Raw genomic sequence first — 14,379 nt, 5'->3', positions numbered from 1 at the left:
CACTGTTGAAAATTAAAAGACAACACCAGTTTGTGTGGAAGAAAAAGGTCTCTCCTGTCCTTCTTCCCCAGTCCTTCTCAATAGGGGAGCCAACATCCTCTCTCTGCCAGTAGAACTTAACATAAGGCAAAGAGGAACATTAGTAATAAGACTTCTACATTGTCTCATGCTAAAGTCAGAAATTATAAAGGACATATTATTGTTCTCCAGGGTGAGGACTTCATTTTACTTTTAACTCAGGCAAGCCCCCTGCAAACTATCATATTAAGAGACAAAAGATCCAATTCTCACACCACAAGTTGTTCCTCAACTGCCCCTGTTTTTAGCCAAGAAATTTTACATGCTCCCTGCCCCCACCTCTATTTCCCCAGATTCCTGCTTCATAGAAATTCCTACTGTGGTTTCGACTCCCAGTGTCACATACAAACACAAGCCGCACTTACTGCCAGAAAGTAAATCGGTAGGTTGTCGTGTCTCTACCCCATCCATTACTAAGTGGATGGATTTAGGACCCCTGTTTTGTTAAGTACCTATGGCTGTGGCCTCCTCTCAGAAAAGCACTCCTGATTATACTCTAACAGCTGTGCTCAAAGGCAAGCAATTGTTTCTTTGTTATAAAGAGCTTTCAAATGCCTCACCTTATGTGTCAGCACACATTGTACTTTCTTCAGAAAAATAATAGGATACTGAATCCCTTGGTCTTATTTCTACGTTGTTACCCTTTGTGTGACAACCTCATAAAGTTCCAAGTGTAAAATGGGCCTTCTCATGGACTCAGAGGGTGGACTTATACATACATACAAAGCACTTTAAGAATTTCGTCTGTGATAATTAATGTGTTAAGTTGACTGTGCTGAGATACTCCCAAATAGTTGGTAAAATCACTGGCAGACATTGGTCTTGTCCAAAACATTCATGAAGACATTTGATCCATGCCAAAAGGTCTCTGATATTTAAATCTCGCTTCTGCAAACCTATCTAGCTAACCCCTCGTGTCATGACCAGCAAGGCTCCCAAGGCAAGAAGTGTTATTATGGACAATACAGCTGCACACGATCAATGGACCAATAAAACATGATAGTATTTTTAATGTGTTAATCCTATAAAACAAAAGTACAAATAAATGTTATGAACTATTTGAACCCAGGGACATTTTCTAAGAGTGGATGTTTTTGACAGGACCAAATATCCAGGACCATTTGGCATGGGCCAAATATCTTTGTTGACATTTTGGACAAGACCAAATGTCCTGCAAGGGGTAAAATGTTGTTTCTGGATGTGTCTGCAAGGGTGTTTCAGGACTAGATTAGCATCTGAATTGGTCGACTGAGTAAAGAAGATGGCCCGCACCAGGGCCGGTGGGCATCGCCCAAAACGCTGAGTGCCTGAGCGCAACAAACATGCAGAGGGTGAATCCGCTCTCTTCATAAGCTGGAATACTAATCTTCTCCTGCTCTAAGATGGTGCTCCTGGTCCTCAGGCCTTCAGGTTTGGACTGGCTACACTACTGGTTTACCTGGGCCTCCAGTTTACAAATCATGGGACTTCTCAGCCTCCATGATTGTGTGAGCCAGTTCTTCATGACAAATCTCTTTATATATACCTATGTATATCCTATTGGTTCTGTTTCTCAGGAGAGCCCTAATACATTTGCTAACTATCGTAATGCAAAGTTCAAACCGGTAATGTGACTAAATTGCTGAATGAGCCTGTGTAGCATAGTTGTTAATAGAAGGTTCTGGAGTCAGGCTGCTAGAGTGTGAATCTTGGCTTTACCACTTTACATTACCTGTGCCTCTTGAGAAAGCTATTTAACATCTCTGTTTCAAATTTCTCAGCTGTAAACCAGGAGTATAAACAGTATGCACCTAATAAGATTATTGTAAGCACCACATGAGACATACATGCCACGTTTTTAGAATAGTGCTTGTCATCTATTAGCCATTATTTAAAATTTTCCCATCTTCTTTGCCATCGTCTCTCCTTCCCCACTTTACCTCCTTGACCACATGTGCTGGGTCTTCATACTCCTGACCACGCAGGTCCCATATACACCTGCATGGGGTAACAATGCCTTGAGCTCCCAATCTAACCTTCTTTTACCCACAAATGAAAACCTAGTTAAGTGGCTCCTCCATTTAGGATATAATGAAATAATTCATCTTAAAATTTTAATAACTGAAAATATCCGTGCATCTTCCTGGTCTTTGTATTTTAATAGGGCAGAATGTCTTAATTCAAAGGCACAAATTTCTAAGTGGTCGGAGTTATGATAGGGTTTATTTCTACTGGTAGGTAGTACTAGAATATTTCCTACATCCTTCAAGTCACACATAGAAGGCAGTGGTCAACTATTGCTGTTTAAAGGTCTAATAATTAGCTTCCTTGCCCAGTTAAGACTTATAATCATCATCATCATCATCCTTGTTTGAAAAAGAACCATTATTTGAGCATTTTCCTTGGCATTTTACTAGGTTTCTGAATTCTAATGATCTCTACAAGGTAGATATTACTATTCCTTTTTACAGATAAGAGAACCCAAACTCAGAGAAATTAAGTGATTTGCCCAAAGACACACATGTGGTATGTATTCAGGATGTGAGCCAAGATTGTGCTCCAGGCCAGTCTGACTTTGAAGGGAGTACTGTTATCACTATAGAAATAGACTGAACAGCTACCTAGTCTATGTCATTCCTCCTCCTGTGGACAGCCACAAGATAGCAGGTGGTGTTTGCCTCTTCCTGAGATTACCTTCATTTCTTAGCACAGTGCCCATAGGGTCCCACTACATGTTTGAGGGGAAAGTAAATAGATATGTGAACGCATATGTCAAGTCTGTACCTTTCTCAAGGAATGAGATGTGACCAATGACTCTGTTGGCTGGATTTGTCAGTTGTCATATAATGGCCTTAGAAGTATTAACGAAGTAAATTACCACATCCGCTAGTCACAGACCATCTTAGCAGCATTAGTAAATCAGAAAAATGAGTTATCTGAATCCCATTTATTTGTACCTTATGAGAAAAGAACTTTTTACAATTGCAAACAACACCTGATAATTATATGACTAATTTAACCAATAATAAACGTATACCCGCTTTCGGATTGAATAACCTCACTTAGGCAGTCTTTGTTGTCCAAATTTACTGATATTTGTGAGATCCTCAACTCTTTTTGTGCTTTCCTTGCTAAACCATAGATGGTATAACCTAATTGTTTCAGTTTTACTGTATTCTGAATGTGGTCCTACTGGCATCAAATTCAGCATGGTGGGCAGATATGTATTTCTCATTGCACAGTAAGGCTATTGCAAGTTGCATGGTGAAACTCTGTAAGTGCTGGCTGTGATGAAAATGGGTCTCATGGTGTCCTATATTTTACTGCCCCATAAACTAGATTATTGAACAATAGTGAAAACAATAGTCACCAGAAGCATAGATCTAGTGCACTGCAAATTTCTGCTCTGAAGATTAGCTTTCTATTTTTAAGCAAAGGGATGGCATGTGGTACATATCTAAGAGATTCCTTTTGATGTTTCGACTTTCTGTTTTTTAAAGAACTCAAAAATGTTGTATTATATATTGGTAATCTTCTAATACAGTACATAGCTGAGACGTTTTAGGGAGAGTACTGCTGTGTCTATCTTGAGTGATTTCTAACTTAAAAAATGCCAAAAAATATAACCATGGACTAAAACTTGAAGGCAAACATTGCATATTTCATACTATGGTATAAATTTTTTTGAACCCAAATAAAGTACATATTTGTGATTCAAATAAATTGCAAAAGCAAGACAGTAAGTTAATTCTTTTTGTCTATTTAGAATTCAAAAATAGTTTTGTCATTCTGAATTAAATTGCACAAGAAGCAACTGATAAAGTATGCAATTGCTTAGAGACATGCAGAAAAATCCAACCAAATTAAAAAACATTAATTACATTGTTAGAAATTTGTATGGCATTTTTTTCTTTGGCTTATTTTCTTTTGGAAACTTTGTTGTGTTCCCAATAAAATGGCTCCAAAGCTTTTTTTTAGTAAGTCAGCCTGGTGCATTCATAGAACCGATTAAAATTGCTTCAAAAAAGGTGATTAAAAGCAAATAGATCTATAATCAGCCAATAAAGATAGACACATTAAAACTGTGTTTTCTTTTGCTGAGCAATTGGGAGAAAAAAAAACTACTGTAACTTATTTTTCATTCAAAATAGTAAAAAAAGAAAAAAATGCTTACTTTACTAGTCTCTGCTTTTGTGCACTGATGATTGTGCTGATACATGAATTACTTTCCATATATTGATTTTCTGTTGAAATGAGAATCTGCAAGGTGATCTGAAGTAGATGGGCAGGGTCTTAACATCTATAAAGTAGTGTGCTGATACCGATTCAAAGAAACTTCAGTTTTCAAGCTGCATGTGACACATGGAAGGAAGTTGGCTCACACTGCAGACTGGGTGTGGATGGTGACTGAGGTTGGACACACTACACAGGGACTATGCATCTGTCACCAGTGTGACTGCTCAGATCATCTAGATGCTGAGTTAATCTATTTATAATCCAATACGGCTACAAGGTCACCATGATGCTAGGAGCATGATGTTTGTCAGCAAAGTTAAACCTAAGGCCCCTGGGTCGAGCCCTGAAAGAGAACCACCAAAGGAGAGGAATCGGCATCCAGTGTTTTATCTTAGAGTCCTCTCATTTTAATTCTTATTACCATTAGCGATACACTCAATCCCTTAAGAGGACAATTTCCTTGTAAAACAGCAGAGACAGACTAAAGTTGTCAAAAAGAATTTTTTTTTTTTTAATACAAAAGGTAAACAAAGGTGTGAAACCCAAAAGTTATAGGTATAAAATTATAGCCACCATATATAATGTTTAGGTTTTTCTGCTATGGCTAACCTGACCTTTACTCCCCAAAGAACACTTTAGCTGGATTCCTCATTTCCCGGCTTTCCAATTGCATTTCATTTCTTGTTTCCAGAAAAATGTCTTTTTTTTACTTGATTCCTTTGCTACAGGATCATAAAAGGGTGTTTTAATTCTGATCCTCTCCTGAGGCCTTCTAATTCTTTCTGAGTTTTAATCTGAGGGACAAGCCTTTATCCCAGGAGAATGACAGAACAGGATACATTTTCAGGTGAAAATTGGCTCTATGTAGAGAAAACGGCTTGGTCTCTAGAGCCATAAGTATATTCCCTTAAGCTAGTATCACAGCCATATGTATCAATTAGATTACTTTTGGTCACAAATAACAGAAACTTAACTGGCTTAAATATTGATGAAATGTATAGGGTCACTTAGCAGAAGCAGGGCAGGCATCAGAATTGGTTGATCCAACAGCTGGAGATGTCATAAAAGATCCAGGTCCTTTCTATTTTGTCTGCCATTCACGATGTAGACTTCACACTAAAGCTGGATCTCTCTATCATAAAGGTACTGCCAGTAGCAAATGAAGCTACCTGCTTTCTCAACAACATTTTTGGCAGATGAGAGAGACATCATTTCTACCTATGACTCTGTGACTCTCCCTCTCTCACCCCTGATATCTCATTGACCTCATTTGAGTCACACATCGTTCCTGAACTGATTGATGGCTGTTTCCTGGGAAATGCCATAAGCTATTGGCCTAGGCCTGGATTCTTCGACAATTGTTGGATGAAAATATTTCCATCATTGGCATAGACGATTTAGTAACCACTCTGGACAGGGTCATTCTCCTAAAGCCGATGATGCACAATGAATAGAGGTAGACTATCAAATGTGTATCTTCCCGTAAAAATTGATTATCAACAAAAGCCGATTAAAAAGTTCACCATTATTCTTTCTCTCTCTCTCTCTCTCTCTTTTTTTTTTTAACGTAACACTCGATTTCTTTATTCAGGGGCTTGGTAAGCATTGTAAATAATGACTAAGATGGTGTGGAAATCTTTTTAGTCTAGTGTCTATCTTGGAACTCTGGGATCCTCAAGGATATTTGGAGGAGAAGAGGAATTCTGTCTTTTATCCCATTAGTTTTACATACAAATTTACCCAGAGAAGATCTCAAACTGGATATGTTTAGTTTCACCGAATGTGTAGGGTTTCTGTTCTCCTGACACTTCACCAAATGTGCTGCCCATCCCCCTACAAATCTGGGGCTTACGAGCTCCTTGGGACAAGGAGATGTTACAAGGTGATAGAGACCAGGCAGAGTCCTGGTGCTGTGATGGCCAGCTGGTCAATACCTTTTGGTCAGTGCTAACTGTTGACATCTGCTGTCGCTTTCGGCGCAGCATAGTCATGTGAGTGGAGACCGGGTGGCTTATGAGCCCTGACTGCACCATGGTGCTTCTGGGTGTTAGTAGTAGCCTGGACGGCTGGGCCATCTCTGCATCTTGACTTCACTTCAATGCACACAGTGTCTTCACAGTGGGACCGCTTGTCCCATGCTCCACCAATGTCGTGTTTTATTTTTGCCTCATCTACACAACCCAGTGAATCCTGTTTAGACCTGCTTGGCTCATCACATGTTCCTCCAAATCCATTTTTTATTCCTTGAGTTGTTTCTTTCCCTCCTTAAAGGTTTTGTACCTTTAGAGCTAGGGAGAGACTCTTACTTCCAATTCTCTTTTTACATATGAATATCAATGGACTACTTCTTTAACCCTCTTTCACAGAATGTAGGCATTTTCTGTGCCTTTAATTTCAAGTTAGTCTTACTATTTATTCTTCTTTGAAAATTACATGCCCTAAGAGCCCTGAGGACTGAAATATTTTTTACAAGATGAAATAATAAATCAATCTGATACTGTGGGTCATTTATTTTTACATTAATGGCTTTGAGCCAGCTAGATAGTAAATGAGATGACTCTTGGAGAATCTTTTTAACTTACCCAAGGTAAACATCTTATATAAACTTGCTTTGAATTTTAGAAGATTTTTAGAAATCAGAAACGTTCTATGCCTAATTTAAAATGATAACTTAATATGATCAGTTTATTCCTTACATTATTATCCTTATTTCTAACACATTATTGATATATTTTAAATCAATAGCACAATATTTTAAATATGTCATAACAAACATGGCTAGAATTTAAGATGGTTTTGAAGATTACAGAGTGTTTTCTTATTTTTATCTCAATTATCTTTATGTGATGGCAGGTATAATTATTTTCTATTATACAGAAAGTTTCAGCAACAAGCTCAGGGGCATGAAATGTGGTAGAGCTGCTATTTGGACAAAGATAATCTAATTCCAAAACCTACACTTCTTCCATTGGAACAAACTACTTGTATTGACCACTGGGAAAGCCCTCTATTAAAACTGAAATGTTTCCTTAGCCTCCATGAACTCTTTCCTTTTTGCTTTGGAAATAATTAATGGATGCTAAAAAAGAATTAAGATGCATTTGAATAAAATGAAAAATGATTTTGTAGTCTCGAATGCTGAGGAAGAATGCTAAAAGGGATTTTGTTATTTTTGAAAGCTTCTACATAATATAGAGCTTGTTGACTCGGAACACTGTATCTCGTTTTTGTTAAAAGACAACACTGTTCCCTTAAAATTATAGACTAATTAGTTTCTTTGACATTCTGTCTGAAAGGTAATTCAATGTCAATTACCTAGTTAATACATTGCTCAGTTCATTTTCCCAGGTCTATTTTATGAGAAGGGAAGGTTTAAGTTGAGGAAGAGAAAAGCAGCCCCTGACCGGTAGGAACTGGCCTGGCTGGCATTGTCCGTCAGACACTGGTGTTGTTCACAGCTGGCCTGAAACTCACAGCAAGGCCTTGGCGTGTTGTCCTGTTGGACAAGAACACTCTCACAGAGCACCAGCATCCAATCAGGCCACTCTGTGACCATGCTGAAGTGAGACACAAAACAAGACTACTTAGTAATCTTGTCTACACACAAACAAAAGATCAGTGTGAAAACCACAAAATACCAAACATTCTTCTCTCCGAGCTTTTATGAGTGACTGCTACTTCTTTACTAATCACAGCTTTAGGCTCACTCTACTTTACTTCATCTATATAAGGTATGATTCTAGAATTATAGAATTACTTCTATTTCCTGAAAGCATCCAATCCACAGCAAAACTTTGCTTCCTAAAACTCCCCCAAAGTCACCTGACTCAAGCCTTATACCTGTAATAGGTTCTTTATAACATCCTCTTACTGAGACGTCCCATGGTTCTCCACACCGCATGGTCTCCCTATTGCAATTATCAATAAGTCTAACTTGTTTAAATACAGATGTGTTCCTCATTGATTTTGGCTGGAGGGCATTGACAAAGTTTAGTTATTCAACTAGGGGAAAGATTTAAGTGCAGTGTATTCCGCCTTTAACCTCTTTTAGTTATATTCTTTATTACCTGGGAGAAATATGAGAATAATAAAAGGTTATTTGTGGTTTGTGTCGATACGAATAGTTTACAGATTATCAAGATGATCTCCATAGAGACCACTCCCAGCAAGTTATTGACACTTATTTAGAACTTGAACTTTAATGCAGGATCAATAGTAAAGATTTTGGATGTTTCTTATGTCAGTGTGCAGTGGGTAACTAGAGCTATACCTGGGAACCCTTTTTAATATCCAGAGTCTAAATTCAATACCCACTATTACTAGCTGGGTGACACTGGAAAAGATGTTAAACTATTTGAGAAATGGGGATAATGATAGTACTTAATTCATAGGGATGTTGTGAGGATTGAAGGAGATATGTCATGTCTTAAGCACTCAATACATTTTAGTGATTATAATGTTTTTTGTTATTGTCATGACCTAGTCTGTTATCTGTTAGTCTGCTCAGATTGCCATAACAAAATACCATAGAGTTGGTGGCTTAAACAACAGACATTTATCTCTCATGGTTCTGGAGACTGGAAATCTGCGATTAGGTGCCAGCGTGGTCAGGTTCCAGTAAGAGCCCTGGCTTCCTTCTCACTGTGTCCTCACGTGGCGAGAGCGGGAGGGAGAGAGAAAAAGAGAGGGAGAGAGAGAGAGACAGAGACAGAGACAGAGAGAGAATATAAGTGAGTCAAGCTCTCGCTCTCTCATGGGGACCCTGCCCTCATGACCTCACCTAAACCTAATTACCTCCCAAAGGCCCATCTCCAAATACTATCACACGAGGGGTGAGGGCTTCAATACATAGATTTCGAGGGAACATCATTCAATCTATAGCAAGTGGCCTTATATTTTATCTCATAATAGAGCTAGAAATAAACTATTTAAAAACCCAATTAATATTTTTTGGTGGTTAGTTCCCAATAGTGAACTGGTTTATGGTTAATTATTTGGTATAATAATTTCCGTAAGATATTTCAAAAGTATATGGTCAAGTTTATACTTTATATGAGTCCCTAATGGAGATTTTTTTTTTTATAACTTTCCCCATCCATACCTCCTCCAGCCTCTCTGGGCTAAGGCAGTGTGGCTTTCTGTTAGGACTGGAACACTTATCAAACTTCTTGACGTTTGTAAGAGAATTGCAATTCCACCCCAGCTGGGCTGACTTGGAAAGCAAGTGGCTCTCTATTTAACTGAAATGATAGAGTATTGCACTCCAGGTACTTACTGGGGAGTATTATCTCAAACTCTTTGCCACTTACTGTTTATTAAAAGCTCAGCTTAGAGAACTAATACTTATATATTTTGACCCACTTATTCTTCTATATTTTCTAAAATCCATCTTAAATTTAAGTCAGAGCAGAAGACAGCTGAGTTCCTGGTTTATTATTCTGGTTCACGTAGGACTGACTTTACAAATTGTGTTTTGTCATTGTGCCTGAATTGGAAGATGTTTCAAAAAGGTCTTGTGATACTTACTGGTAAATCCAGAGTGTATAGAAAAATAGTAAGTGCTCAGTAAGTATTAGTTGCATGAATGAATAAATTTTTAAAAAATGAATGATTATATTGGTTCACCTTTAGGAAATTTCATATTTATTACCATTCATTACATTACATTTAGTAAAATGATCAGAGAATTACAGTTGTTGTGCATGTTGGCTAACCCTTAGTATTGCTCGTGATTTTTGTTTTGGACATTTTAATAGGTATGTTATAATATCTCGTCATAGTTTTAATTTACATTTCCTTAATGGCTAATGATGTTGAATATCTTTTCAGGGGCTTAATTGCCTTTGTATATCCTTCTTTGTGAAGTGTTCAAATCTTTTGCTCATTTTTCAAAATTTGGGTTATTTCCTTACTGTTGAGTTTTGAGAGGTATTTATATATTTTGGGTAAAAGTTCTTTACTGAATATGTGATTTGCAAATATGTTCTCCCAGTCTGTAGTTTGTCTTTTCTTCTCTTGACAGTGTCTCTCACAGGGCAAACATTCTTTATTCTGACTTGGTCCAATTTATTAATTTTTCCTATTATATTTAAGAACTTTTGCTTATTTTTGGTTTTGCCATAGAAAATGTCGTAAATTTTCTCCTGTTTTTGTCTAAAAGTTTTATAGTTTTGCATCTATATTTAGATCTGAGATCCATTTTAAGTTTAGTTTTGCATAAAGGGAAAAGTTTAAGTCTAGGTTTATTTTTTTTTCTGCGAATGCATGACCAATTGCTCTGTACTATTTGTTGAAAAGGCTATAATTTCTTCATTGAATAGCTTTCGCATCTGTGTCAAAAATGAATTGGCTATATTTTTGTGAGTCTATTTCTGCACTCTCTGTTCCATTCTGTTAATCCATATGTCTTTCTTTTTTCCAATATTACACTGTCTTGATACTATAACTTTATTTTGCAACTTAAAGTTGGGTGGTGAGATTACTTCAACTTTATTTTTAGTTTTCAAAATTGCATTGACTGTCTTAGTTCCTTTGCCTTTCATATGAATTTTAGAATTAGCTTGTCTGTATCTACCAAAAACTCAGCCTGAAAAGATTTTGATTAAAATTGCATTAAATCTATAGATTAATTTTTGGGGAGGAGTGGCAGCTTAAAAACAATGTCTTTAAGTTCACAAACACTATATTACTCTACTTATCAAGGTGTTCTTTGATATCTTTCATCATTAGTATTTAAGATACTGTTAAACTGATGACCTTGAGCAAATCACTAATCTCTCTCATTCTCATTTTTGTTATTTATAAAGAGGAAGAGGGATAAGAGTGTATAAGAGTTAGATTACCCATTTTCAAAGGTCTCTTTTTTTTAATGTTATTATTCTTCTTTTTGTTTTTGTTTTTGTTTTTTACTTTTAAAAGAAATTCTTTGTATGTTTATACAGATAAGATAAACCCACATAACGAGCCAAGTCATTATACAGAAGGCTCCTGCATAAAAATACCATTTCAATTATTTGGCATTTTATTAAAGAACCACAGATTGTATTGCTAAACAGAACCATTAATAGCTCAACAGTATTTGACGTCTGCCAGGCTGGGAGTGTGTAGGTTCTCCTAAGCATCTCTGCATCTTGGTTGTAAGCTTGGTTGACTTCTTCCCCAACTTTGCTTGGCCCTTGTATACCATGCTCAACTCCCAACCCTATGGCTTCTTTGCCCTGGCTCTGACAAGGACAAATAGTGCCTCACCCTTTTTTACTGCCAGCTGCTACTTCTACTCAGAAAGAGAATATATTTTTGGCTTCTCATGTGCCACAGATGAAAAGTGCAGTTGGTTTCTCATTGTTCAGGGACATAGGAATTGTACATAAAACTCACATAAGCATTGAGCTGAAATACAGATTACCCAATTCCATCAATTTAGAAATGAGGCACCAAAACTCAGAGATTTAGACTTAACCCAGCAAAGCTGACTAGCAGGAGGGCTGGGGATAGAAATTGGGTCTGTGACCCCTGCCCCAACATGTTTATATACTAAAGATTGAAGCTTCGGGAATCTTAGGAAAAATAAACTACATAATAAAATGCAAAACGATCCCTAAATTATGTTAGAAGCAGAAAAGTGATTTAATAGGTCAACTCCTTCTCTGTCCTTAAATATGTAATTTTGGTTAGAACACTTGAAGATAATCCATCTTTAAAAAGGCCTTTCTTTGCAGATAATCAGCTTTTAAACAGCAGCAACTAACACACACACACACACACACACACACACACACAAATAATATAAAGAAAAGCACAGCCAAAAAAGTCAGTAGTCTGCTCATTTTATGAGTATCACAAGAAAATTGACAAATCACTCAGCCCCTAAACCTCAGCTATTGTACTTATCAATTATGTATCATAATTCTTGCTTAGAAAATCCTTTGAAATATTCAGATAAAAGACTATAAAGGGACAAAGTAATTAAGATGATTAGTTATGGCAGAAAAAAGTTTAAATCGATTTTTTATGTAGTGTCTTTCACATTACGTTATTTTTAGTTCTTATACTCCGTATTGCAGATATAGGAGATGGACAAAGAGACATAGTAAAGGTAGGATGCAATGCGGGTGGGTGGGGGTAAAAACTAGTCCTTGCTCAGCATCTGTCATGTGCTTTTCATGAATCGCCTCATTTGGTATTTCTACCAAGCCCCTCTAAAGGAGGAGAGGTAAGGAAACTGAGGCTCAGAGAGCATCCATTTCTCAAGATCATACAGAATCTAGACTTTCTAACTCCAAAATCTATGCTCTTGAGATAGGTTGATTTCTTCCTTTGCTTCGTGCATGCATTTTAAAAGTAAGTAGGACAAGTAGTACGTAGTGAGATGAGAACTGATATGTTCACAAGATTGCCTGGCTATCTGTGCATATTTAATTCTTGCTTTGTGTGTTGCTTAACTATTCTTGAGCCCCCATGAGATAGAGATAAACCTGACACAGACCTATCCTTAAGACCTTTAGTTTCTTGTAAGAGAAGGCAGACACTAAATAAGTACAGGAAAGTATTCTAAATACTTAGATGTGTACAGAGTAGTGGTGGTTCTAAAGTTACTAGGTAGAAGGGGCAATCTGATATTGTCAATTGACTCTAAACATCCATTTCCACCTCTATGTCCTGTCTTGTTTTGCAAAAGCCTCAAAAGCAGATGTCTAGTTTTCCTAGACAAGTGTTCTCAGTGTAAAATAGGTTCCACCAAATAGATACATTTGTGTGAGACTCGGAAAGCAGAAGACAGGCCGATACTGTGTTCCTATCACAACCGCTGGTAAGCAAGGCTCAGAGTTGTGAATGTTGAGAGGCAGTTACTGTGCCTGAAATCAATCTTTGTTGCCTGCATTGCAGGAGTCATAAGACATTTGTGCTGGCTGTAGAACTTGGATTGATGGCAGAGTCTTCTTGATTCCTGATGTCGAGTGTTCTTGAAGCCTGTAGTTCCATTTACCTCTGGCTCTTTCTCCTCCAGCCCTTCCAACAGTTTTATAAGCACTTAGTTCTTGTAATCAATCCTTTTCTTATTTATATATGTAGGGTATTTTCTCGCCTGATGCCTAACAGATATAAAGGGGTTTAGGGAGAGAAATTGGTTGGAAGGAAGAGGTAGAGAGGAACTTATCTTGAGATAAGTTTATTTTGATTTGCTTAAACAATAAATGGCTTTAATGGACAGACTTGCTTCAAACAAATAGCACCAACATTTTTTGTTTGTCTTGTTTTTTTCTTTCTGCTTCTATGTTCTGGGTTAAATCACCTGTGTATCTTAACTTCTCAACTGAATATTGGCAAGAATATCAGGCAAAGCAGATATTATCCCGTTTATGTTTTGTTTTTTGTTCCTCAAGCTAATACTTAATTGAACTGATTCTCACCCACTCCAGATCAAGAATGTGTGAGGCATAGGACTGACGTACTAAATTAAGCTTACTTTGAAACTAAAGTTAATCTCTAAATCAAAAGTGCAGTAGTGATTTTACATAGAATTAAAAAAAAAACAGAATTTTTAAGATTATAGGTGAACTATGTTAGTTTTGCAACAAGATGTCTGTATTGAATGCTGAAACCTATTTCAGCATGACAATAGCATGTTTTTTCTGACTAAAATAAAGAAATAACTGGTGGTTTGCTAACTTCTATTTACCATATGAGTTGCCTGGTTTTTATCATTAATTATTTGGGTGATGTAAGATCTGTAAGTATAAAAGATATTCTGTTTCTATCTGCAGTACATTGAAAGTCATTTTTATGAAATGTATTTTATTTAATCAGATATGCTAATAAGTGAATTGGTTATATCATTTGAATTTGTTAGTCTACTGGACGAGAACTGTGACTGGTACACCCTTGGCTTTTAATAAATACTCATTGGTTAAAATGCCCTGTTTAAAAAAAAAAGTTTGAGAATTCTGAAAGCCATCTCAAACAATCCTGTCTCCCTGATCTCTGTAGCTTGTAGAGAACACAGTAGTTTTCCCTTACCTGTGGCAGGTATGATCCAAGATTCCCAGAGGATGCCCGAAACCACAAAGAGTACCGAACCTTTTATAT

Source organism: Pteropus alecto, unplaced genomic scaffold (assembly GCF_000325575.1).
Source record: "Pteropus alecto unplaced genomic scaffold, ASM32557v1 scaffold72, whole genome shotgun sequence".
Lineage (NCBI taxonomy): Eukaryota > Metazoa > Chordata > Mammalia > Chiroptera > Pteropodidae > Pteropus > Pteropus alecto.
Note: the sequence above shows the minus strand (reverse complement) of the source record.